The sequence below is a fragment of the Dermacentor albipictus genome, chromosome 5, assembly GCF_038994185.2.
Source record: "Dermacentor albipictus isolate Rhodes 1998 colony chromosome 5, USDA_Dalb.pri_finalv2, whole genome shotgun sequence".
NCBI classification, from domain to species: domain Eukaryota; kingdom Metazoa; phylum Arthropoda; class Arachnida; order Ixodida; family Ixodidae; genus Dermacentor; species Dermacentor albipictus.
Genome location: NC_091825.1, coordinates 111057692 through 111084648, shown reverse-complemented (window position 1 = coordinate 111084648; position 26957 = coordinate 111057692). Strand labels below are relative to the sequence as shown.

At 46.8% G+C, this 26957-nt stretch overlaps 1 protein-coding gene and 1 pseudogene across 1 annotated transcript in view; one reads left to right on the top strand and one right to left on the bottom strand.

The window, feature by feature from the left end:
• The window catches only part of LOC135920245 (protein eva-1 homolog C-like), a 671604-nt gene that overhangs the window by 248763 nt on the left and 395884 nt on the right, over positions 1 to 26957 (top strand). The gene's annotated exons all lie outside the window — the stretch shown is intronic.
• Positions 4491 to 4621, bottom strand: LOC139060629 (U2 spliceosomal RNA; annotated as a pseudogene).

Below are 26957 nucleotides of genomic sequence, written 5' to 3'. Positions count from 1 at the left end.
ACGGCAGCTAGAACAAGAGCGGGACTTCATTGATCTTCACCAACCTTCCTCATTATCCTCACCATTCCTCATTATCGACGGAGCACTTGCTTTGACTTCACTGATTTCCACGCACTTTGCTGCGTGCACAGACAGTGTTCCCTATATCCTGCTTTCCTCTTTCTGTTCCCTCTTTCCCTTCCCCCTGTGTAGGGTAGCAAACCGGACGCTCGTCTGGTTGACCTCCCTGCCTTTTCTCTCTCTCTCTCTCTCCTCATTCACAAAATGTCTGGGCCCATGACCATCGAAAATAGCACAGTGAAAAGCGTTGAACGCACTCGAACATTTTTTTACGAAGACGCAGGCATACTTAGCAAGTACTAGATATTGCATTGAATAGTCACGTGATGTAAATACAACTTGCTTCTAATATTTGTAATTATTAGCGCTTGTGTATTACGTGTTACGCTCTTTTGTATTCTGTGTATTCTCATCTGTTTATATGCTCATTACAGTCCACATCATGACCGCTTGTGAGTGTTACTTTTTTTACAAAGTCGTTGTGGTGCGACTTGTCTTTAACTTTTATATTTATATGTCCGTGGGTGCATAGGACTGTGTGATGTGGATTTCTGGCTCTATGACATGGTTAATTTTTATTTTCTTACTACATATCTATACATATTTATTTTGTTGTTTCTGCTAAGGAGTGTCCGTCACCATTACAGGGTGACTTGGCTCTTATTTTCATTTCAATATAATAAGCGAGTGGTGATTGGCCATTCTAACTACACTTATATGTATACATATATAAATTCCAATCATTTTAGCTTGGCTTTCAGGAGTGAGGAAGAAATACAGGTAAAGGAACGTGACTATTTGAAAAACAGCGGTCAAAAGAGAATTCCGTAGAATTTTATTGGAAACAGTTTTCCAATAGCGTACACAGATGTAAAGTACACAAATTCATTTTTGTAATTTGAGTACTGCGTGTGCTTCAAGTCCAGCTCGGGCAGCAGAGAAAGAATGCTAGAGAAACGATCTCTCATTGAAATCCTTTTCGAAGGATTGCAGGGATCCTAACCGTACGGACCAAATCAGAGCCGTCGCGGCAGTACATGCTAGGGTCAAAAGAATAAGCACGCTTTCTTTGGGCAGATATTGTGAAGAATTTATGGAGACATTTTTTCACTACTGAATGCGCGCTTCCACAACTGCTTGTTAATTATAGCGAACGAATGTATTCCCCTCAGCATAACGGCAATGTTGCTTACCCGCATTGCTTTATTGACTTGAAACCAAGTATCCATAGTACGTGCAGGGAAATAATTTTGCTGTAACGCGGGCAAAGGAAGACTACGTAATGATGCGAAGCTTTCTTTCCCTACTTCATTCGGTTTTCGTAGTCTGTCGGTGACCATGCACAGTAGAGGAACCGACAAAAGGGTGCCAATGAGCGGACCCCTTTTCAGCGTAATAAAATAATAATGTCGCAGCTTCGCCCAAAATGCGCAGCGTTGATAGCGATACGCAGGTATTGGATAACAATACGAAGTACAGTACGCCATTTTATTAGACGTACAAATTGCACTAACGATTCGCTTACTGATTACATTACCCGACATGGTGTCCCGCACGCACAGGCAAACATGATCAGATCTCACTCGATTACAGTTAACACTCGTTGTCGCAGCGCTGGCATGATGAAGAACAGCGCCAGCGGGGAGTGAAAACTTTGTGCTGCCATTTGCTTCAGCGCGCATCCCAAACTTGAGATCACGTGACCTCCAACACAAGGCGATCGGGAAGACAGCGCACATAAAGCCAGCAGTCATCTCGGCTCGCCCTTAATCTTTGCAACCACGTCACGTTGCGTACAAAATACGGCGCCCGGGCCCCCTATGCGCTCTGCATCGCGGACGGGCCCGGTTAGAGGAGCAGACACGCAATCTCCTCCCCTAGCGCGCCGTTGATCACGTGACTTCCAACGCTGGGCGCTCGGGAATGCGGCGCGCCTTGGGCCGCCATCTTTCTCGGCACAACCTAGCAGACCTTTTCTCGTAACCGTAGCATAAGGCGTGTGAGACGCGGTCTTATGGCACTTGGACTTGATACGAATGTCAGGGTGACAAAGACGCCGAAATCTCACTTCGAGTGTCAATATATTTCCTATCGCAATAATAACTCAGGACATAAAGCCTGCAGGCACGATGTCGCCTCACATATGTCTCTAATTCGCACACAGACCTCTTAGTAAAATAGCGAGTGATATTCATCGGTTTTCTTAATTATTTATTATATTCTGGCTTTCGCATTCTCGGCCAACCAGATTTTTGCCACCGGATGCTCCGTCCTATATGGCACGGAATTCGGACCGAAAATGTATGGCCGGTGGGCGCACCTTGATTCTTTGATATAAAACAGTGTCACTGCATAAAACGTGTGCACATACGTAATTTTGCCTTAGTATTATCTTCAAAGCACGCAGTCCTCCTAATCAAACATTGCCATGACATTCAACTGCATTTTTTTTGTTTATCTTATTTTTCCACATTTGAGCTATACCCTTATCAGACCATTGAATATGTGCCACTGGCGAAGTGCCCATTCTTACCCGATTCCCCAGAATGGGCGTGTGCACTCGCGACGCAAGGGGCATAGAACCGTCAAGTGTTGTTAGGTATTTAATGCACGTCTCTGTACATGCGCCTCTAGTAACGATTCTTTCATCTACAAGCTTCACATATCGCCTTCGTCCTCGTAGCATCGTTTTATTGTCTTATTGAGCGGCGCTTGCGCGTGATATTATGCATGCTTTTGGCCATAGGTTGTAAATGTGGTCAGGCATACATACACACATTAAAATCATTGTTGTGGTCAGCGCGATGCATAAACTTGAACGTCGCGCGAGATTGCCCGCTGCACAGGATGAATAGGAACATAACTGTACGCATCGAAATTAGTCGCATAATATTTAATAACAGCTTCACTTACGCTTTGATTTGCATAGATTCCAACATGTACGCTGGATGTGCACGCATTTTTTTCTTTATCTGAAAGACATTCGGATAGATTAAACTCTTTTTAGGAGCGCACTTTCTTACATTTACTTTCTAAGGTTCAAACAGTCAACAACTCTAAGACACGAAAGCTTGATGCAATAAGGCAGCAGTATAACTCAGTAATAGTGAGAGTTTAACGTAAGAAATGTTTTATGATACGCGCAAGATATTTTGTTATGGCATGACTAAGACAAGGTGACACTCGGCTGCCGATGTTATCTATTAGCTAAGCTATCGCAATTGTGTCCAGGGTAACCTTTTTTTTTTTCAGCAACTTCTAAATGGGCATGCCTCCTTCCGTGTCTTCTTACGGCACCTGATAAGTAAGCTTTGCCCCAAAATGAAGGTGTTGGACAGTGCTCAAAGGCATCAAATGCTCGTCTGCTTGCGCAGTGTACGGTTAGCGGGATTTTCTACTGCAAACATTGCCATATTGTAATATTCCTGTGCTGTCGGCGTTTCGGGGATGTGGTGTTCGCTTTATTTACGAGTAATCACAATAAACAACTGGATAAGTGACGTCGCAATGAGTAAGTCAAAATTAAATTCTCGGGTTTTACGTTCCAACACCAGGCTACGTTTCTGAGGCACGCTGTAGTGGAGGACTCCATAATAATTTTAGCCACCTGGGGTTCTTCAATGAGCTCCCAACGCACGGGACATGCGTGGCCTTTTCTTTCTCTTTTTCTATTTTTTCTTCTCTTGCATTTCGCCTTCGTTGAAACGAGGCTGCCGCGGCGGAGATTTCACCCCACGTCCTCAGGCTTAGCAGTGCCACGCCAGAGTGAATACGCCCCCACGGTGGTTGCCTTGCCATGGCCGTTCGAGGGAGGGATAACCATCCAGTGAAACACTGTTAAATCTATTGTCGAGCAAGCTATACCGAATAAGCGTAGCTTTTGTTACAAAGTACCACGAGCGTGACGTTCAACCTGGTCGAGTGCCTGGGATTCAATATTGTTGGCGGCCGTATTTCGGGGGGTTATAACGCAGGGCGGGGGGAGGGCTTAACAGAAGGAGTATACATTAAGTCTAAGGAGGGAAACCGGCATCGTCCGAGGATTCAATGCACTGCAGTCGCAATAAGTGGAAGACACTACGTACTGGCACAGGCGCAGCACGTGCGGAAGGCGTTGGTATAGCCTTCACGCACCTGATGGGGCGGATGACCGCGACGCTGTTCGCTCAAATGTAAACGGCGTCGCTCCCTAAAGTTTTGAGCACGGCGAATCAACTAGGCATCCTGATGAGGAAAAGGAGTGGTGCGCCACTGAACCTGCCTTGCCAGAAGCCAGGTGTTCGTGTAACACCGACGTGGCTGATGAAACGAACACAAACCCGTATGAAATAGAGTTTAACAGCGAAGCAGTTTACCTCTGGCCACCGTATGCATCCCCCGCATGCGTTCACACGGGGAGTAACCCTGGCCGGCTTACGCCCGTATCACGGCGTGCGTAGGCCTATCCCGGAGGTTGTGCAATACCGAGCCGACCCGTGGCGGAGGTGAAGCAGGCTTCAAGCACTCCGCCATCTTCAAGAAAGTAGTTTAATATCTTGAATCCAAATAGAACCACATAAATTGAGAGGGGGAAAGAGTGTGGTGACGGCGCCTGTGCACGTGGTCGGCGCTTCTGTGGTTATAACGTCACGAGCATCAGAGGTGCCGGCGCGGCTGCAACAGCGGTTGCGGCAGATGCATGGGGCGTGCGGTTGCCGCGGCGGCGCTTGTGTCGGCACTTCCAGGTTTAGTTCTAGTAGATAAGCACAAATAGCCCAGAAAGTGAACGGGAAAGCGGTGCCAGTGGTAGGTCAATTGGGAAGAGCGTCGCACGCGTAATGCGGATACGTGGGTTCGTGCCCCACCTGCAGTCATTGTTTCTTCATGCAGTTTCATTTTCATTAATTTATCATTTCTTGAATTCAATAACTAAGTACATGTTATTTCCCCTATGGTGTCCTACGTGTCCTTGTTTGTTGGTTCCGTATGATATCAATAATAAAAATCGGGCCCCCGGTCTCCTTTCGTCTAGTTTTTTTCTTTCAATAATTAATTAACTAATTCGTGCGTCAGCGTCTGGCACAATAAATGTGGTAATGAAACGCCAATAAATGAGTGCTAATAAGGAAATATTCCTACTGATTTGCTATGCATTGTCCTGCTGAGAAATTTCTTACTTTCTTTGTAGTGGTACCTGCTGTAGCAGTTCATAGCCTTACATGCTGCTGCAAATCAATATCACTTGCTATAAGGGACAAACCTCAGCCTATTCTGCACAAGGTAAACTTCTTGAGATTTTTTTTTAATTTCAGGAGAGTTGTTAAAGTGTCTGAAGACACCCTTGAAATTTGTTTTGCCCAAAGAAACCTATTCGTCTTTGGCTTTATTGCTCTGTTAAGCCGCCACTAGCGTTTATTTTATGGGGAGCGTTATAATTTATTTACCCGTCGTTTAATTCATTAAATGAAAATGCTTCACCGTAAATTACGTATCGTGAATGCATTACGTCCGTCGTATTGATAAAACATTGGCAGGTCTTGCAGCGTAAATATACAACAGCTATCGTACAAAAAGAGCATTCTGTTCATTGTTTGAGCGCTTGGTGCTCGCTATACTTAGAAAACAAAGAAATGCGTGACCAGTTCAGTCGAGAGAGAAGCACGCTACGTCCCATACGAAGCGCGTCACTCCAAGCCATGCCACAAAGTCACGTTACTTATCCAAGTTACGCGATAAAAGAGCGACAGAGCGATCGTATAGGGGGGGGAGAGAGCAAATGATAAATGAAAGGTAGGGAGGTTAACCAGGACTGAGCCCGGTTGGCTACCCTACACTGGGGAAAGGGAAATGGGGACGGAAAGATTAAAGAAAGAAGAGAAAGTCCATCGGGGATAACGTTCAGTCACTCAGTCCGGATTACAGACGCTCACTCAATCCTGTATCTTTCAAATATCGCAGCAGCGCTTTTGTGGCCTTTTGTAGCTGCGATATACGAGGCCATGGTCCCAAGATCTTGTTCAAGGTGAACGGTTTGCTATCTAACTTGTTGAGAGCTGTGCAGAGATCTTGTCTTTCATTTTCAAATGATGGGCAGCAGCACAGTAGATGGTCGATAGTTTCTTCGACACCGCAGGCATTGCACTCGGCGCTATCTGCCATGCCAATCAAAAACGTATATGCATTCGTGAATGCGACGCCCAAGCGTAAGCGACACAACATTGTTTCCTCATTACGCGGAAGCCCTGGTAACAGCCGCAGTTGCATAGATGGATCGAGGGAATGCAATCGATGTTGAGTGAAATCAGGTGTGTGCCACTTCTCCAATGTCATACGGTGCGCTAGCTTGCCTAAGTGTTGGGCTGCGTCAGTACGCGATAAAGGTATAGAAACAAGGGTTGCTCCTTCGCGTGCTTTCTTAGCAGCGTCGTCAGCGAGGTCGTTGCCGGAGATACCGCAATGGCCAGGCAGCCACTGAAACACGACGTCGTGCCCTTTAGCAATCATGTGATGGTGAAGTTCTCGTATCTCCGATACGAGTTGTTCACAGGACCCGCGACGAAGAGATGACAGAAGACATTGTAAGGCCGCCTTTGAATCACAGAATATTGCCCACCGATTAGCCGGTTGGTTGCTAATATAATCAACGGCACCTCGGAGGGCAACAAGCTCCGAACCGGTCGATGTTGTCATGTGAGAAATCTGGTATCGAATGCTTAGTGATCGTGATGGTATAACCACTGCCCCGGTGGAGCTGGTCTGGGTGGAAGAGCCATCCGTATATATGTGGACTCGGTCAAAGTAGGAAGTGTGCAAACAAGCCAGAGCTGCTTGCTTCAAGGCCAAGGTAGATAGGTCGGTCTTCTTTCTTATTCCTGGAACCGTAAGACGCACTTGAGGTTGTTTTAAACACCACAAAGCTGAGGTTGAACGTGCTGATGGTGTAAACCCCGATGGTAGGGAGGCACGATACTTGCTGACCTCGTTGGAGAAGGATGCCTGTGGTCGTCGTTCTGGCAGACAGGCAAGAAAGCTTGATTGAATCCGTGAAATATGACGAACATGGGCCCTGAGCGAGTCGGTGCTGATGTAAGTCGTGATCGGATGGTCTTGAGCCATTATAATGGTTCCTGCTGTTGAAGCGCTCCGCGGAAGGCCTAGGCAAACACGTAGTGCCTGTGCTTGCACGCTCTGAAGTTCTCTAAGATTGGACTTGCATATCTTAGCAAGCACGGGAGAACTATAACGTAGAAATCCGATAAAAAGTGCTCGATATAACTGTAGCATGGAGCCTATTGACGATCCCCATGTTTTGCCGGCGATGAACTTGAAGATGTGAACAATAGATGTGAGCCTCTTCTTCAAGTGGGCAACCTGAGGGCTCCAAGAGAGGTCCCGGTCAACAATGACACCCAAAAACCGATGATTTTTCTTGTAGCTGATAGGCTGGCCATTGATATATACTGGATAACCAGACATTGCTTTCCGCGTAAAAGCGACTAACGCACATTTTTCTGTTGAGATGGTAAGGCCTTGTGTCTGAAGATAGTCAGATGCCTGTGTTGCTGCTTGCTGTAGCCTTGCGCGAACCTGCAGGCGAGTGACCGCTGATGTCCAGATGCAGATGTCGTCGGCGTATATTGAAACACTCACTGTTTCCGGGAGGGATTCAGCCAGCCCCAGAAGCGCGAGGTTGAAAAGAACAGGGCTTAGAACACCGCCTTGGGGAACGCCTCGGCACGTGTAGTGGTCGGAAGTCGGACCATCTTCCGTACGCACGAACAAGGACCTTTGTGTCAAGTAGTTTCTGATCCATCGATATACTCGCCCTCCTAGTTCAACTGTGAGAAGTGCGTCGAGAATGGTTTGATGGGAAACATTATCGTAAGCACCTTTCACGTCAAGAAAGAGTGCGGCTGATAATCGCTTCCGAGATTTTTGTTGTTCTACAGAAGATACCAGATCGATGACACTATCAATCGATGAACGGCCTCGTCGAAATCCCGCCATTGAGTCAGGGTAAATTTTTTTTTTTTGTGTTCGAGGTACCATTCGAGACGCATGAGGATCATACGTTCCATGAGTTTCCCGACGCAGCTGGCAAGTGCTATCGGCCGATACGATGCCAGTTCGAGCGGTGACTTTCCTGTTTTTAGTAGTGGTACCAGGCGGCTTCGTTTCCATTCCTGTGGGACGACACCATCTCGCCATGAGCTGTTAAAAAGGCTGAGGAGTTGTCTTCGTGCTTCTTGACCTAGGTGGCGCAAAGCACTATATGTTATCCCATCGGGCCCTGGTGAAGATGAACTCCTACAGAGCGCCATAGCAGCTTCTAACTCTTCCATAGAGAATGGAGCGTCCATACTTGTATCTCGTGGACCGGGGATGTCGCCTGAAGTCATGTCAAAGGCTAAAACTGTGCCGCCGGCGACTTTCGCACAAAATTCCTCCGCAATTTCTACCTCACGGCGGTTTTCATAGAGAGCAAGGGCGTTGAAAGGGTGTCGTTGCTGGGGGCTTGAGCTAAGGCCCCGTAGGGTACGCCACACGCGGGATAATGGCTTGCGGGGGTCCAGTGACTCGCAAAAGCATTTCCATCTTTGATCCGCTAGCTTATCCATTCGCCGCTTTATCTTCTTTTGCATACGCCGAGCTTCTCTGAGGTCATGAATTGACTTCGTGCGCCTGTACCTCCTTTCTGCTCGGCGACGAAGTGCACGAAGCCTTTCCAACTCAATGTCATTCTCTGTACGCTTTTTCGAATGTGTGAAGCAACGCGTGCAATCTTGCATTGCGTCTGCAATTACGTCTTCCAATCTGCGTGCGATATGTTTCTTGCAGGTGTCTTCTACTCGATCTTGAAAGACTGACCAGTCGATTTGGCGAGATACAACCGGTAATGCGGCGTTTAGTCCATCGATTCTCACATAGGTCGGAATGTGATCACTTCCATGGGTTTCAATATCGGTGAACCACTGCACGCTCGAAGTCAGGCAACGTGACACAAAAGTCAAATCAAGGCAGCTGCTGTACGTTGTTCCTCGCAGAAATGTCGGGCTTCCGTCGTTTAGAAGACATAGGTTGTGGCCTGATGCAAATGATATTAGTGACCTGCCCCTCGAGTTTATCCTGGAGCTTCCCCATATATGGTGGTGGGCGTTGAAATCCCCTGTTATTATCCAAGGACCGGGAGTAGCAGTCATAATATCTTCTAGTCGTTTGCTATTAAACTGACTGGTTGGGGATAGGTAGACGCCAATAAGAGTAAAAGACAGCCTCTTCTTTTTCACAGTAACACAGACGTATTGGTTACCGTCGTGTGGCGCTACGGGTTGGGAAAAATACGTAAGGTCTTTGCGGATGTAAACCAAAACCTTACTACTACGGACACACGTGGTTGAAACAAAAGGTTCATATCCTGATAGTCTTATGGAGGCTGATAAGTTCGGTTCGCAGATAACCAGTATAGGAAAGTGGTTGTCAAACACGAACTGCCGCAACTCCGAAATACGTGACCTCAGGCCTCTCGCATTCCATTGGAATATGGAGGCACTTCTGACATCATCCCGGAACGATCGCTGTTGCTGTCGATGAGCCATGGTTCTGCTGTAGAAGCCCTCAAGCACTGGACTTCTGAAGGCTCTCAAGAACCGGATTGATGGCATCCAGCACTTGCAACGCACTTCGAGCTGTTGGTGTCTGTAGCTTGTCCAGAAGAACACGAATAGCACTCATCAGAGAGCTTATCATGACAACAACTTGTTGATCCTGGTCTGACAATTTATCAGGAGCAGATGAGGTATCCTTTGCTGTAGAGCTCTGGTTTCGCTCAGTAGGGGCATGTAGCCGCGGGAGTGCAGGCCAAGCGTCAGCAGCCATGCTGTTCGATGCACCTGTGTCCTTTGAGCTGACTGTGTTTGGCCGGGGCGGAAGAGCGGGTGGTAATGTACACGGCTGGCGTTCTGCAGAGGCTTTGGAGGTTCTTGATCGACGTCGGCGACGTGATCGTCGTCGCTTAATTGATGCTGCTGCTTCTCGGTGAGACGAGTGGTCTCTAACCATTTTTCTCAATATGGCCATTTCCTTTCGTATCAAAGGGCATTCCTTCGAGGATGCATCATGAGGGCCGCTACAGTTTGTGCACTTCAGCACATTGGCCTCGCACGTGTTAGTGGTGTGTGGCCCAGTGCAGCGAGAACAGACGGTAGTGTTCTTGCACACACTACTGACATGTCCAAACTTCATGCATTTCCAACACTGCAGCGGTTTTGGTATAAACGGGCGAACTGCGTGTCGAAAGTGGCCCACTTTTACATGCGATGGGAGGGATTCGCCCTTAAATACGATCTTAACACACCGTGACGTGCCGAGGCGCAACGCGTTTGTGATGATGGTGTTTTCGGTAGCCGGCTTGATTAAGATCGACAGATCAGAGTCGACAATGGTCTCGTCAACATCGTAAATTACGCCAGTACTGACCTGTTTGCCCAGCGGAATATGAGGGCGGACTTTTATCCCGTCAAGTTCCGTGACATGACGCAAAGAATCCAACGCAGCTGCGTGTTCTACGTCAATCGCTAGGACGTTCTTGCGGGTGTTCACTCTGACGTCTTTGATTTCGTTCGGAACTAGCGCCTCTAGATGTGAAGACACGGCTTGCCTGTTGAGGCGTCTTAGGTTGTCAGTGGCGAGAACTGGCGCGAACAGGATGGTGAGTTCCTCGGTATTGCGCGAAGATCTCACGGTGGACTCACTCGAATTCGATGATGCGCTGAGAAATCTTCGCTTCGCTTTACGACTCCGCACCAGCTCGAAGGTGTCGTCACAAGAATCTTCACTGCTGACATAGTACTGCATCGTGTCGTCGCTGTCAGTGTCGCTCTCGGTGCCGTTGCGCTTCCTGGAGGCAGCCGCCGCGGGCACTGCCGAGTCCGGCGGACGCGCGTGAGAGTCCATCTCCGTCGCAGTTAAGGATGAAACAGCAGTTCAAGGCAGAGTCCAAGAAATTCACAAAATGAGTAGAGCTGGAAGACTCGGCGTTCTGCCTGAAAGGCACTTCGTCTTCCTTCCGTATAGCGATCGTATAGTAAGTGGCAAAGCACGCGGCGTCAAATTCTCTGCTCAGCATTCTCGACCGATTTAGTGTGCCCATCGGCTTGGCGAACTGTGCTCGCTCGAACAGGCGTCGTAAAAGAAAGGCACGTTTTCGTTACATGGCAAGTAACCACTTTACGCTGTCCAGAAAGTCCGATCGATCTTCTTTGTCCTTTGGTCTACCTTTCTAATGCTTGCAAGGATTTAGAAATGCAGCATTCTTTTGTTACTAATTGTATTTTGAGCCATTGTTCATCTTAATTGTTGCCGTTAAGCAATAATCAATGCATAGTCAAGCAATTTCGTGTGCATTTAGCATTTGTTGTTGTGTGTATAGTCATAAGTATTCAACAGAAAGCGCTGTGTTTTTCCTATTGTCAAAGTATTGTATGGCTCGTTGTCGCCCCTGCTATATTTCAGCATATCCTAAGACTTTATTCATGCATCGACAGTCACCGTTTTTGGAGAGGTTGGTCACAAACACTGGGAGAATTTTAGTTTTCTTCCCTAGGAATCAATTAATCAGTAAACCGGAAATAATTGACTGAATAAGTCCAACCGGCTCCCGATAGTCACTTGCACCTCACTCGGGCTGCTATGCAAATGACTGCGTCAGTTTATTCTTTGCATGCTTTCGTCGAGTACAGCCTATGCACGGACGCGACATTAGTCTCTATCCGCACCGTCGTACGCCTTTACGCTATCCGTCATTGTTCCGCCAACCAAAGTTCAGCAGTTCAATCTGTAAGTTCTTCTGTTACAACGACACCTCCCAACGTTTTTCTGCCCGTGGTTGAACTTCTTTAATTGACAAGAGTTCTATCTTCCCGATAGGGAGAACTTGAAAGCCTCCGAAGAGGGGATTGATGACCCTCTACGTCTAGGCTCCCGAGCTGACGCCACTCTTCTCATTTAAATGGAGAGCACTGTTTGCGCACCTTCGCCAATGTGATCGGCCTCAGACAACGCTGTGTTTGAAAGGTGCGGTGGCCTCATACAGAAAGCCGATGCATGCATTTAACTTTCGTTGTAGATGCGTCTGTTTCGTATTTCAGAAGTTAATCCTGCACGTTTATTGAAAGACGGCTTGTGGATTGTCATTGACTCCATTTGGACGCTGCCATTTCGACCAGAAGTTTCTTAGCGCACAGTTACTGCACCTCAGCCTCGGACATGCTGGAGGCTAGCAGACGGACCCCGTCCCCACATTTCTCACCCCGTTTCTTCACCTTGTATAGTATGAGACAGATCTATCGCTCGCTACCTCATTCTTCTAGCAGTCTTTTTCGACTGTACGGAGCACACGTGCGTGCTTTACATCACAATGGAGCGCCTGCGGGGCCGCGAATCGACTACTGTGCGATGTCCGTCTCTCATCAACAAGACTTCAATTGGGAGTCTAGGAAACGTCCTCGAGCAAACAAAGGCATGCGGGACTGTTTTCATTTGAAGGCACTGTTCGGTAGAGTGCGATCTCAAACGGATTCCCATTCGCTTGATTCCCAATCGCTTCACTTCACAGCATGCTTAGAGAGAGAGAGAGAGAGAGAGAGAGAGAATTTCTAAACGTGTTTTATTCCGAGTCGAGGCTGTAAGCGTCCAGCTCAGCCCCAATCGGTCTGTTAAATATCTTTATTTTGACTTGTGAACTTATTTTTTGTGGCCGGCCATCGGAGATAGTTTAGCGAATCCTCATATGGACGTCTGTCTTGGGTTAGCTTGTGCTTCGCTACATAACTAATCTAGGTTCTGTGTTCAAGGTGTACTTATGACATGTGACATATATTATTTTACGTCCTTGCGCTTCAGTGCGTGCAACCAATCCATTTTCTTAGATATTTTTTGGCTCTGGCAAATGTAAGTTTATTTGCGGCTGCTAATCGGTGCGTTCGTAACGTGTAGAGAAGCTGCCATAATATCGTCATGCCGACATTATTCGCCACAGGAAGAAAGAACCACACTCAATTCAATCCTGCGTCTGTGACATGTAAGCCATCGAGCCTATGTCGTGCCGTCGGGGCTTTACGTTCTTCAATGGCTGTCAAATGTAAATGAACAAAAAGGAAATAACTTTATCCATTTCATTCTGCTTTCCTCCGATGAACAAGGCTTGTTCGAAACACAAACGGATACTTTAGTTTAAATCTAATAACATTTGGATCTATAGTGAGCTTTCAAAGGGTTCCTACCCAGCCAACTCGATGTCTTACAATATGTACTTTTCCTGTCGTGTGCGTCTCATGCTCACTGCAAAATATATTCCCATAAAACAAGGCTCCCTTTGAACGGCTGAGAAAAGTATTTATATGGACTTGACGTTTATTTTCCCATAATATTTCTTTTATAATTGATTTACATGTGTTTATTAAGGTGTCAAAGTGTTATGCTCAGTGACCTAAAATTTTTAAAAGAAAGGGTATTATGTAAGATAAGGTTGGGCCTAACGCCAATGGATTAGAAATAACCGTAAGCTCACTTTCGCCTTCGACATCCTCCCTCCGTCATTGCTTACGGTGTTTACACCACGCGCTATAACATGAAGCTACCAGTGACACGCCTGAGCACACGCAATAACAAAAGCAAAAACAAATTACGCGGATCCAACGCACGATCTTGGAACATGTGCGAAGCGAAGCTTTCAGGAAGTGGTCAATCAAATTCTATTAATTCGCCAGTTTCATTCCTGCGTCTTTGGTGTGAAGGAAACAGCCCACGCGCGCATGCGCTCTTACGCGCACGCGTGCAACGCAGTGTGACGCAGATGACGATGGTGTAAAATAGCTGGTTGGCGTTGGCCCCAATAGAAGTACGCATGCGATTGTGGCCTAAGGTGATTTACTGTTGCCAACGCCACTGTATAGATATCTGCGCTGTGGAGATCGAGGACACGATGTTTTAAAACGCGTCAAGTAAATTACAATGAAAACAAGGATGAAATATTTTTTTTCCGCGCACCTAAAGTTAAAACATATGCCTTCAGCATAAAGGGCTCCTTCTGGCATGAGCAGTCAAGTGTATAAAAACATGGAAGAAATAGAACACGCTAGATAGAATAAAGTTCTGGGATGCAACATTTCGATGAGGGAGGCGTACTTCAGCGCCTACTTTAAAAAAAAAATTCTATAAAACGGCGTGGAAGTCGATTCCTAACGGTAAACAACAAGGACGGCGTCCCCTACGATATATTCACATATAGTGCTCGGCCTTCACAGCCTCTGGAAAACAACGACGCAAGTATGTTATGATAGCGTTAACGTAAGCTTCTGCAAGAAAAGGTTTTACTGAAGGTAGTGACTACAGTGACGGGGCCCGGCACTTTAACATTTGTACTACAGTGACGGGGCCCGGTAATTTAACATATGCACTACAGTGACGGGGCCCGGCACTTTAACATATACACTACAGTGACGGGGCCCGGCGCTTTAACCTCAGCCCTGCAGTCAACACTGTAGCGACGTCAATGGTCGCACTTCTTTCAAACATTCTATGCAAACAACTTCGAGCACTTCACGGCAGGCAGTGAACTTTATTAAGGTCCTGAGGAGCGACTCAGAAACTCCCTGAGGGGGCCGCCGCGAGCCGTTCCGACGTTGGGACGGGCAGGCCGTGCCTGACCGCCTCCTCCCACTCTTCTTCCGTGGTGAGATGACTGTGGTCCCGTAACGAGGGACACCGCCAGAGCATGTGTTCTAAAGTTCAGAATGGATCTCCGCAATCCGGACACCTGCCTCGCACGGACGCGGCGTTAGGTTGCCCCTGTGATCCACCACGGCCGCCGCGAACCGGTCGGACGAACCGTATTGGGCGACGTCGACGAACGCGACCGATCGTGGATCGTCGGCGACGGATCCGAGAAGTGCGGCCGCTCGGGCCCGGCGTGTGCCTACATTGCGTTGCGGGTGCACGTTGCGCGGGAACGGCGAGACCGTGACGGCCTCCCGCGACCACGCGTCGAGCACGCACCGCCTTTCCCTGACGGGTTAAAGTCCAGCGCCTCCAGGATCCGCCTCCCCGCAGGCGAGGAAGCGAGCCTGACAACCTGGACTAACTTCTGTGACCCAACCTCATCGAAGGTGTTGTGGACCCCCAGCTGCATGAGCTTCTCGATGCTGGCGCCTATGGGGATGCCAAGCACTTCACGGACCGCGGTATTTTATTCCAGTACTGTCCACAACACCACGTGAATTTCACGATGTCAGCAACTTCCGTGCAGTAATGGAATACATTGATTGCACACGTACATACGGATCGAACGACCGCAATGGATACTTGTCCGCGAATGTACAATCTTTTGCGTATGCACAACACCTATGATGATTATAATAAAGAAAGAAAGTTCACTCCAATGGAAGGGGAACGGTAAACACGTTAAAAAAGGCACGGCACATGTTCCTGCTTGTGTAGCACCAGATAATGAATATTCTACTGAAATAAGAAAAAGAAGCAGCGGGTAATTGCTCGCTTAGAAGACCGATAAACATGCAGTTCGATGAAATTTGAGAAATAATGATATTGAAGCTTCCAAGACTTTAGAAGAAAAGAAAAAGAAAATTAAGACTGAATCATCGCGACGGAACATATCACAAGTCGCTGTAGGCGTCGAAGACCCTAGCTATAACGAAATTATTTTTGAACAGCTCCGATAGTGTCCATGCAACAATGGTTGCTTGCGTACTGTCAAATGCTCATATGCTGCGGCATAAAGCTCACGGCACGGTGCGAAAACGTGCTCGGAGCGAAAGCGAAACATTGCGCGAGGACATACATGCAGACGCGAAGTCGGTCACCGCGAACCCGTGCGATCGCTGCATTGCAGCTTCATTCTGTTATGCTACATTTAGTTACACAGACAGCTATCCCACTATAAGAACATATTTCATATAGTTTTCTCAGCGATTGCTTACGTTTCGCGCAAACCGGTTCGGTGGAATCGATTGCGGCGACCGCTCGCAGTGTCCCAGCTTACTGTATGTAGTAGGCAAAGAGATAGCGTTTGTAAACCATGGTTACAGTTATGCATGGTAGGGACGCGCCTGCCACTTATAATTTAACTTCTTAAACACTTCTATCTCTCGTGGCGACAATACCCTCCTCCTCACCCCAAGCTCACTAGGCCTCAGGCACTGACATTCAGACTGTTGCAGACAGAAACCTATCCCAACCTGTTCACGTTACATGCAATATATCCGGAGATTTACACTGATGACGCGTGCCCTGCTTGCGGGGATAGATCAACACTTTCGCACATGCTCTGGGGATGTATCTCTATAGCAAGCCCTGACCGCAGCTCAGCTAGGAGGGAGGCGGCCCTCCGCAACCCACTCCTGGCTGAGCAACGTTGGGCTGTCCAGCAGGCCCACGATGCGGCTGGCAGGCTAGGCCTGTCGGACCCGTCGTGGGAGCGGCCCGCGACGTGCTAATACGCGTTCTGCAGGACTGTAAAATAAAGGTTAATCAATCAATCAATCAATCAATGTAAACCATTCTGTGCTTTCTGTTTGTCCAACATGATTATGTTAAAGGTAAAATACTGCCATTTCGAGAGTACTTGCAAAATTGTTCAGGAGGGCTGCCGCGTAGTATGTTTATTTAACCTTTATTTAACGCCGACGCATGTGAGGCGCTTCCGACAGATGGCGACTCCGTAAGTCGTCCTCGCCCCCAATACCGACATCTTTATAGTGACGGCCCCGTAGGTGTAGTGTTGTTAAAGCGACGGGCCCCGTCACCGTAGTGTGGATGTTAAAGTACCTGGCCCCGTCACTGTAGTGCAAATGTTAAAGTACCGGGCCCCGTCACTGTAGTGCAGATGTTAAAGTGCCGGGCCCCGTCACTGTAGTCACTACCTTTACTGAAAGCGTTTATACATTCGGGAGGCCTACATGGCTCAGCCAGAGTCTCCAAACTGGTCCCATCCTATTAGACGATTCTTGCGCGTTTGAGGAAGTTTTACTTCCGCTATTTCTTTCCTCATTGATGTAGGTGCGTGTGTTCAAAGAAAGTCGCTTGAACGGAAGTATCACGGTCATTGTGAATATATTGCGCTGAAGTTGTGCAGGTAATAAACAAAGCGATTGGGGGCCTAATGGCTGGGCCATAGGGCTGCTGTGCTCGGTACCGAGGTTTGGTCCTACCAGCGGGCACGTAATTTAGTCTTCCTCTTTTTTTCTTTTTTAGTTTGAGCTCCTTGACCAGACAGCAGCAGCACCAGCACTTGTCACAAGACATATAGAACCACAACCACAATGTCAGCCAAAACACAACATCCAGAAAGGCTGGTAGAACTCGACATATTTATTGAATATGGACGCGTAATTCGTACTGTACAACCTAAGCATGTGGAACGCGGAAATCATAATTACACAAACATTGACCGACGTATAAAGTCAAACGTCACGCTACAATTTTGCCGACCGATTGGCCTGGTAGAATTAACTAGATATGCTAACTGCTCACTTCTTATTAGCTGTCTCACTATAAATTCATTCTAATCTATTCAGGTTCTCTTTCTTTCATTAGTGGGAACTGCTGAGTCTACATTGGTCCACATTGGTAGCTGCCTACTCAATTTCGTAAGGCACGTGCTTGCGTATTCATTTGCTAGGCTTTTCGAGTAACGCAAAAGGCAACCAGATATCAAGGAGCCGAAAAAGCAATGCATGCTGCGTTAGTGAGTGCGATGTTTTTTTTTTTTGTGAAGCTATCTTGAGGATTCATTGCGCTGTTGTCCGCAGCCTCATAACGCGACACTTTACTCAACCTCAACCTTTAGTCAACCTCTTACTAAAGGTACCAGCTTCAAGAGGTTGAAGGAACGCGTGAAGTTACGCTGATGTTTGTGAAATTTCCTTTTGTAATATTTCCAAGCAAAGCCATATAGAAAATTAAATAGAAGAGCAGGTGTTACTGTTAACTAAATACTTTTGTCATACTTTTATTAGATTTTAGCGGTAGAGCGCAAATATTTGCTTAGTGAGAGCTGATATCGGCCAGTTTTCTACTACACCGTACTTGGTTTTATACGAGTAAACCTTCGCGCGCAACTTGAACGCTGCGCTCGCAGGTGCAAATGATATTTCTTTAAAACCAGCCCTGCTTGCAAGAGGGTCGCAGCTAGCGCGAAACAAGTGTAGTGGCAGCTAAATGGATTGTCTATTCCTTTTGATAGGCGGTGTGTTACAACATGACCAACTGCATCTCTCGCTTGCAGCGAGCGCCATTGTAATGGACCCTTAATCGCTGCCGGGAGTGCAACTCAGGAGAGCAATTTATCTCAATGTGTGGTCCTGAGCGAGCGACGCTAAAGCTCACCCGCTTCTCTCCGCCTGCTTCCTACGTTCGCCAGAAACTGCGGGATTGCTTATGGCGGGTGGCCGGGGGTGTCTAACATTATTTAGAAAACACAAGTGACGCGCTTTGCCAGTCCACTTAATTCGCTTCATAACACGTACCAAAAGGTCATGAAGACACTGAGCTCTTGATCGCGACTTGCTGTGGTGGTTTCGTGCCATGGCGCCGTGGCAAAGCAATTAGGCAATGCTTAACAGGTCTCAGCCGTTTGAAACCAATGTATTTACGGTGGCCTACGCGTTGTACGGATAAGGGTTTCAACCCTACGCATTGTACCCAAAAGCGGAGCGTCTCTAAAGAGACGACGTCGCGGGTTCTTGGCTTTGCAGATAAACTGTTGCCTTCGAGGACTTTCCATATTCGTGTGTTCCATATGTGTACTTGTTATGGAATGTAAAAATAGAGGATCCAATCTGGCAACGTGCTACTCCCGTACATGGAGGATGAGGGTCAGGGACATTGATGGAAGGAACTAGTTGGACGTAAGTTGTGAAGGTTTGAGGAATCGTTAATGGACAAGAAACGCTTTTGAAAAGACGGGAAGCTGAGCTAGACGGTAAGGTAGCTAACTGCCATTTGAATTTAAAACGACGTTTCAAATGAACTCAATCTGAGCAGCGTGCTCTAAATGCCCTAGCTTTTGTAACAACCTTCGTTGCGTGCTCCTGAGTGCACAGCATCTAAAATATCATTACAGATTCAAACACTTCTGCAGCAATTGGGCTGACGTATGTTATACAGCTGTTGGCCTCACTACCGGCTTAAGAGGAACGTTTATGAAGTAGAAGAAAAGCAAAGAAAGTTATAGGACAAATAAAGAGAGGATATATAGGCAGAGAAGCTGGTGCTCCGATTGACGGCAGGGACATTAATAGGGTTAGTCTAATGTCGGCCCGGTGAACCACACCGCAAAGATGATTGGCAGGAAACGCCTCGCATACTAGAAGGAAGAACCTCCCACTAGGTGGGCACCTTCCGTTCAGGGTCGTTTCGTGTGAATGAATTAGTTGAGCAATTACGGGCGCTGGACCCAGAATGCGCCTTTGTGTTCCATTAAACTTCGTAGTTGAGCACGACGGCGAGCCTCACTGGTAAAACCAAATAATTTATTTAGTTCTCTATCCTAAATTAACACCTTGGAATTGAGAGACAGTGAAGGGCTTCCAATTAATTCTGACGACTTGGCGTACCTTAACGTTTACCTAAATTTACGAGGACATTCGAATGACGCAAATGGCATAGGCGCACTATTATATATTCTGTCATCTCTGCCATAAAATATCTGTGAATGTATTTCATGCTTCAGGAGGAAGAAGAAAAGGGAAGGAAGGAAAAGGCGGGGAAGTGAGCTAGACGTGCTTCCGGCTTGTAACCCTACGCCCCTATATGGGGAGAAGGGACTTAAGGGATGAAGATAAAAACAGGAGAGGGATGGGGGAAGGTGCTATCAATGTGAACCCGTGCGGTTGTTCATCACTTCATGCCTACAAAGTGCCACAGGGGACAAATCTGGTTAGAAGTTAAATTTGCAGGCTAAAGTTAAGGAAGTCATTGGGTTTATTTCTAATTTTGTCATGGTGGCAGTGAGGTGAGGAACAAAAGGAAATAAGCCAAGTCTTTATTCTACTCGCGTTCTATATGAAATTAACACGTGCGTCCAACTGTCTGGGCGCTCTCATGAAATTACGGACGCTCAAAAGAGCATGTTAAAAAAAAATACGAAACAGCTAAGCTTTGTTTTATTCGTTGGAACAGCATCAATTATGGGACCTTAACGATGCAACATATTTTGGATAAAAATGGCATTGATCATAATTTGATAATTTTGAAGCACAGAAGACCACTTTAAACAAAACACTGATTTACATTTATTAACATATTTCATTCCTTGGAATTATGGATCAGCAAGTATCATCGGGGAAGCAGCGTAATTATGTGTAGCTCTACAATTGAGGAACGTAACAACACGCATCGTAACAAAAGAAATAGTAATTAGTTTACTAACTGCACGATTTCGTAAATGTGTTTGACGAGGCAATTAACGCATGCCTCTTTCTGAATACACGTTTAACAACGGAAAACATAAGTTCTCTCAATGCTTTACAATTGGGAATCTGCAACAGAGAGTGCTTCGTTCTGTCAGCTGTAGACACAGGGGTATCTGGTTTAGGCGCTGGCCACCACTGAAAATCCTAAAAAGACATGTAGAATTCCTCCCACAGTGCAGCAAGTTTTTTATGCGTTGCATATTGCAATCACTCAGTTCAGCCCTTGGGCGCGGCCGGGCAGCCACCATTGAGGGTATGAGCCATTGTTCATTGCTGCGCGTCTCATATGTGGGTCTATTCTCTTTTAAGTTGGCTATGTTTGTTATTAAGTTGCTTCTATTTTTATGCGTTGCATATTGCAATCGCTCAGTTCAGCCCTTGGGCGCGGCCGGGCAGCCACCATTGACCTTTAGCGCAACAACGTGACGTGACGTCACGACAGCCGGAGGAAAAGCTGGGCCCCAACTCGCGCAATATGCAACGCATTCTTGTCTTAACCAAGCTAAGCCTGGCCATTTTTTCTTGCAAAGTTAGCTCTCATTTCTTTCTTTCTTTCTTTCTTTCTTTCTTTCTTTCTTTCTTTCTTTCTTTCTTTCTTTCTTTCTTTCTTTCTTTCTTTCTTTCTTTCTTTCTTTCTTTCTTTTTGATAAAGAATTTACCTTTCGCGGTAAAAAAAGGAAGCAAGAACACGACAGTCTGTTAAGCAAGTAAATCTCGAGGGTTTGTTTAATTTTTCCGTAGTCTAACTCCAGACACAGAAGCCACCAAGCCACCAGACGTCTCGCTTCAGGGCTTATGAGAGAAAGAAAGAAAGAAAGAAAGAAAGAAAGAAAGAAAGAAAGAAAGAAAGAAAGAAAGAAAGAAAGAAAGAAAGAAAGAAAGAAAGAAAGAAAGAAAGAAAGAAAGAAAGAAAGAAAGAAAGAAAGAAAGAAAGAAAGAAAGAAAGAAAGAAAAGTACTGAACACAGGTTCTATTCGCATCTGGGGCTTCGGTCACTCTTGAGCGCCTTGCTTTCAGCGGTAAGAGCCCGTCATTTGCAGGAGAGTATCGAAGGTGGTGGATTCGCCACTTATATGACTGCGGCACCATGCCGTGGGCTGAAGGTACCGACCTTACTCTCTCCCCTCGACTGCGAATCAACCGAAAATCCCGCGCCTGTCGCGTCGTCAATTTCCTTGCGTAAAGAACGCGCACACGTGTAGTGAAGGAAGAATCTCCCCAAGTCACCTGCAGCTTTCCGGGGATCAACACAGCGGGTCGCTCAACTCTATAGGGAGCGAGGCAGCAGGGGCTTTTTGCTGTAAACTTTAAAACAGCTCGCCACCGCGGCAAGAGTTCATAGCTCCTCATCAGTTTACCGTAGCGTTTTCTCCGCCAGGAGAACGCGTATAAACATCCATTTATTGTATTGTTCTTTTGTTTTGTTTTCTTTTTGTTTGTTTGTATGTTTGTTTGTTTTATTATTTTCCGGTTTACATCTCCCCGTTTTTCGACAGTTCGCTATGCGTGCCATGATGCAAAATATTTTGCGAGACATCGACTTAATGCAAAGTGGCGGTTGATATCGATTGCTGCTGCGCCTAGGCAAATAGAAGCAGAGTGGCTTTAAAGGTTTTGACTGTGATGTGTGGGAGCCGTGTGGCGATCTTTTGCGTAGGTTTCTCCGTCTTTCAGACTAACGTTTTCCTCTCGCAAGCATCCTGCCGGGAACTTGCGTTGCCGTAGCACTTCTCCGTGTTGCACTTCCGCATCTTGCACTCTGCCCCCCATAAAGAGCTGCACTCTAAGTTCTCCAACAACCGGTGCTGTTATGGCATAGTTTCCTGTCACAGCTCATAAAGGTTGAAGGCAAGTTCGGTGCTTCTTTAGTCATTGCCTGCATGAATCGATAAAGCTGATATTTTGTAAGCCTGACTCTTCTGTTACACGTTCCTTTACTTCGTGGTTATTTGATTTTTTTTTTTAGTTTGGTCCAATGTTTAGTGCAAGTTTCTTTGTTCTCTTTCCATTTATGATTTCTGATATGTCCGTGTGTTCCACATTTGGTGAGTACAATCACTGAGGAACAATAACGGCAATTCTATTAGTCAGCGTCTTACACGTGTAGCTTCAGCTGCAATATCTTTCAGTTTTACAATATTTTTTCAAGTTATGCTTCGCCAGCGTTCGTTTTGCTGTCCTTTATAGGACCCTGTTTCTTTAGGGATACCCGTGACTACGCCTCTCGTGCCAAGAAAGAATTAAACAGGAGTGCAGCGTGAATAAGGAGGCGAGGACGGCCATGCGACCACTGTTTTCTCAGAAACATGAGTTTACGTGCTTTATTGATAGTAACCTTACTTCACTGAGTTCGACTTACTAGACATAAATTCAGACGATTCAGGAATCTTCTTCCCTCGTACACACTTCCCCCCCTTCCCCCCCCCCCCCCACCAAAACAAAGCGAGAAGATCTCACAACATCATCGTCAGCGAAGCGATTGTTATTTGAAATTGTGCTGCGAGCGCGTTAGCCATTATGCCTCTGAACGCAGAACTTGGGCTGACTTGGGCTGCAATTTTCAAGCAGAAGCTCAACCAAGTTTTGTTTGACGTGGCCTCTATAGTGATCTAAGAGGGCCATGCAAACCGACGTAAAAAGGTGATCGGCGTCTACTCTAGCCGAAAGAAAGCTGCACAAAAATACTTCTTCACTTTTAGAAGGTGCAAGATGTGCCAGTCCAGCCAGACCTCGTGGTGCACACATTTGATGTCTGTTCGGAGAGAGGAAAGCGTTGACGAACATTATTTTACGCCGTTCACCGTAAAACGCCAATGTGCGTGCACCACGATTATGATTTGAGAGAAGCTCCAACATTTCGTTTGAAGGCCCGTCTCACGTCATTCTATGCCCAATTGCTAGCAGCAGCCTAAAGTCCTAAGCCGGAGGTCAACATATCCGCCTTACCAATACCTAAACGTGTTGCAGCGTTGAGCAACTCGACGGCGGCCGTGTTTTGGAAGGCGGAACGCTCGCAATGACACGTCGCTTGCATGGTCTACAATCCTACAGCGGTTGAAAACGCGTCGTCAATTTTAGGTGGGTCCTTTCGTTTCAAATTACGGTTTATCGCTGAATATGTACTGTTTTCTATCGTGCATTTTATCCCCACTGTAGGTGTATCAGAGCTTGCTATATGCGAGCTCACGGCATGTTTGGGAAAAATACACCACTTCTTGATCTGTCACTTGTACCTAATATGTGAAGTGTCAATAATTTTGGAAACAATCTCGGCGATTAAGCTTGAGAGAAATGGGGCATGGACTTGGCGCCAAGGTCTATTTCTGGATCAGAGGCTATCTACATGAGAGACCCTTTTCGTTCTTACCGAGGATGGATCAACCTCCCAGCATTAGAGTAACAAAGAGGTGCCTGGGGGTGGTGTGCTGAGCCCAACACTCTTCAATTTAACACTCATTGGACTCATCGATACCCTTCCATGCGCCGTTAGGCTCTCCATATATGCCGACGACAATTGTATTTGGACGCTGAGCGTGACGCGACTGCAGCTTCGCGCGCGAATTCAGAAGACAGCCACTTTTTAAATTATGGGGTTTTACGTGCCAAAACCACTTTCTGATTATGAGGCACGCCGTAGTGGAGGACTCCGGAAATTTCGACCACCTGGGGTTCTTTAACGTGCGCCTAAATCTAAGCACACGGGTGTTTTCGCATTTGGCCCCCATCGAAATGCGGCCGCCATGACCGGGATTCGATCCCGCGACCTCGTGCTCAGCAGCCTAACACCATAGCCACTGAGCAACCATGGCGCGTAAGACAGCCACTTTAACATAATCCTACCTTCGATAACAAGGACTTCAATTATCACGTGAAAAGTGCGCAGTGGCGGCATTTACCAGAAAACCAATGTCTCCATACGTAATATCTGTCGACGGACAGCTGATCTCGTACATGACAAGTCAGATATTTTTGGGAGTGGTTATTGACAGAAATCTCTCCTGGATCCCTCATCCGAATTATGTGAGAAAACGCCTGACAGGAATTTGCCATATGTTTAAGTTTCTAGCAGGAAAGACCTGGGGAGTGTCAATACAATCTATGCTGCAACTGTACAGCGCTCTCTTTACTGGATTCCTGCGGTACCGCCTACCGGTCATTTCCAACACCTGCAGAACTAACCTGAATACAATCCGAAGCATCCAAGGCCAAGCCCATAATATATGCCTTGGCCTACAGCGGAGTGCGTCAACAACTGAAGTTATTGCAATCACTCAAGATGACACTATTAGAACGCACATTACCCTTGAAACAATGCTTGTGCACATAAAACACTTCGCCCGGACCCGTACACACCACCTCCCAAGTTTCCCAGTATAAAGGCGCCGCACGACATTCAGTGCAACTGTCTTCGCGCACCATGCCTCTCTCAGGCCAGGTCGCACCTAAGGCAAGACCTTCGATTCCTCCATGGTATGTGAGCCATACTCAAGTAGACCTTACAATCACAGAACTTCAGAAAAAGTCGGACTTGCCATCATCTGCACTCAAGTAACTAATTCCACTCCACCTCTCTTGTACGAGAAATACAGCGACTGCACACACGTCTCTACTGATGGATCAATTACATCAACCAGTTCCGGTGGCACTGTACTTATACCAACATAGGTAATAAATCAACGGGTCAAGACTTCCCATATCAGTACGTCCACAGCTGTAGAGCTCGCGTCTCTCCGCGACGCCTTTCATGTGATAAATGCTTAAAGTCTTCCAAAAGGGGCAGTCTTCTGCGATTCAAGGCCGGCCTTGCAATGTGTGCAATCATTTCTCCTACATGGAACTCATGTTCAGCTCACGTGCGAAATCGTGAAACTTGTCCATCACTTGAGAGCAAAAGACCATGATATCTCCTTTCAGTGGATACCAAGTCATTGCGGTATCATTGGAAATGATTACGCAGATAAGGCAGCTCGGACGTCAAACAAAAAATACCGCTGCGTCCGCATTCCTCTCTCGAGGACCGACACTGCGAGGTAACTTCGCATACTAGCACGCATGGTCTCCTCAGCCGAGTGGATTACCGCACAGACAAGGCGCACCAGACTGCACAGACTAAACCCTTCACTGCAGCTCAGACCTCTGGCAGGAGTGCACCGACCCGAAGCGTCTCTTCTGTGCCTGTTGTGGTTGGGTGTTGCCTTCACGAAAGCTTACTCAGCACTAATTGGAATGGCTAATAGTCCTTCATGCGATGCTGGCGGATGCGAGGACAACATCGACCACTTATTGTACCACTGTCCTCAATTTCAAGCACAAAGACAATCTTTGTCCAACATATTATGAAAACTAGATGATCGTCCTCTGAGTGAACAGGCAGTACTAGAGCACCATCCCCACCGATCATCGGCTCAGAAGGCGGAGAAGGCACTTTTGTGCTTTATGAGAACCTCTGATTTGCACGAGCGGCTTTGACTCAAGTACTGTCTATGCACGTCTCTATGCCATCTCTCTCCCTTCTCTCTTCCCCTTCTCCCTTCCCCCAGCGTAGTGTCGCCAACCAGACTTTTGACTTGTTAACATCCCTGCCTCCCTTAATACCACTCTCTGTCTGTAGATTCATCTAGTCTACTTTCTTTTTTTATCTATGATTGGGCGAGGGACATTGACTGCGTGGTGCTGTCCTCCCATATGCACACATACCCTGCATCCTTCTCTCCTTTTTTTTCTATTCGCCTCTTTCCCTCCCCCAGCATAGGGTAACGAACTAGGCTCTTTTCTACTTAACGACCCTGCCTTCTCTCCTCCGTTTCTCCCTCTGTCTCTGTTTGTTTTGCGTGAAAAATATTCTCCTCGAATGGCGCGTCAAGCCTTTCTTATTCTTCATGTATTTTGACCGGCAAGATTTATAGCAGTCGATAAAGTAAGGGAGCCTAACCGACAAAACGTGCACAAGAAGAGAGAATGATATAAAAACTTCATTCTCCAAAACTCTCTGTCCGGGTCGCTCGTTTACGAAGCCTGCACCTAACGGTAAATGACTTCACGAAGCCAATCATGAACCTTCGACGACATCGTAAAATCTGCGCCGTGCCACGAATAATACGATCATGACCTCCTGCATGCCCTCGGTGGTTAGATCGAGATTTACACAAAAGAAAGTGAGATATTACTAAAATTCGAAACGCTCGTTTGTGCCAGTGCGGCCTGAATGAGGTTCTTTAGGCAGGCAAACTGCAAGAGCTGACCCACTGCGGTATGTGTTTTTACCTCACAGCAGTGGACGTAGAAATGAGGGCACACTCGGTGAAGACATCCGGTAAGTCCTTTTAATGAAAAGATAGAAAGGAAGACGTGTGGTTTACAGCATCAGTATAGAACACGAAGACTGAAAAAGGAGCCGTATCTTAGTAAGATGAGAAGGGTTAATAACTT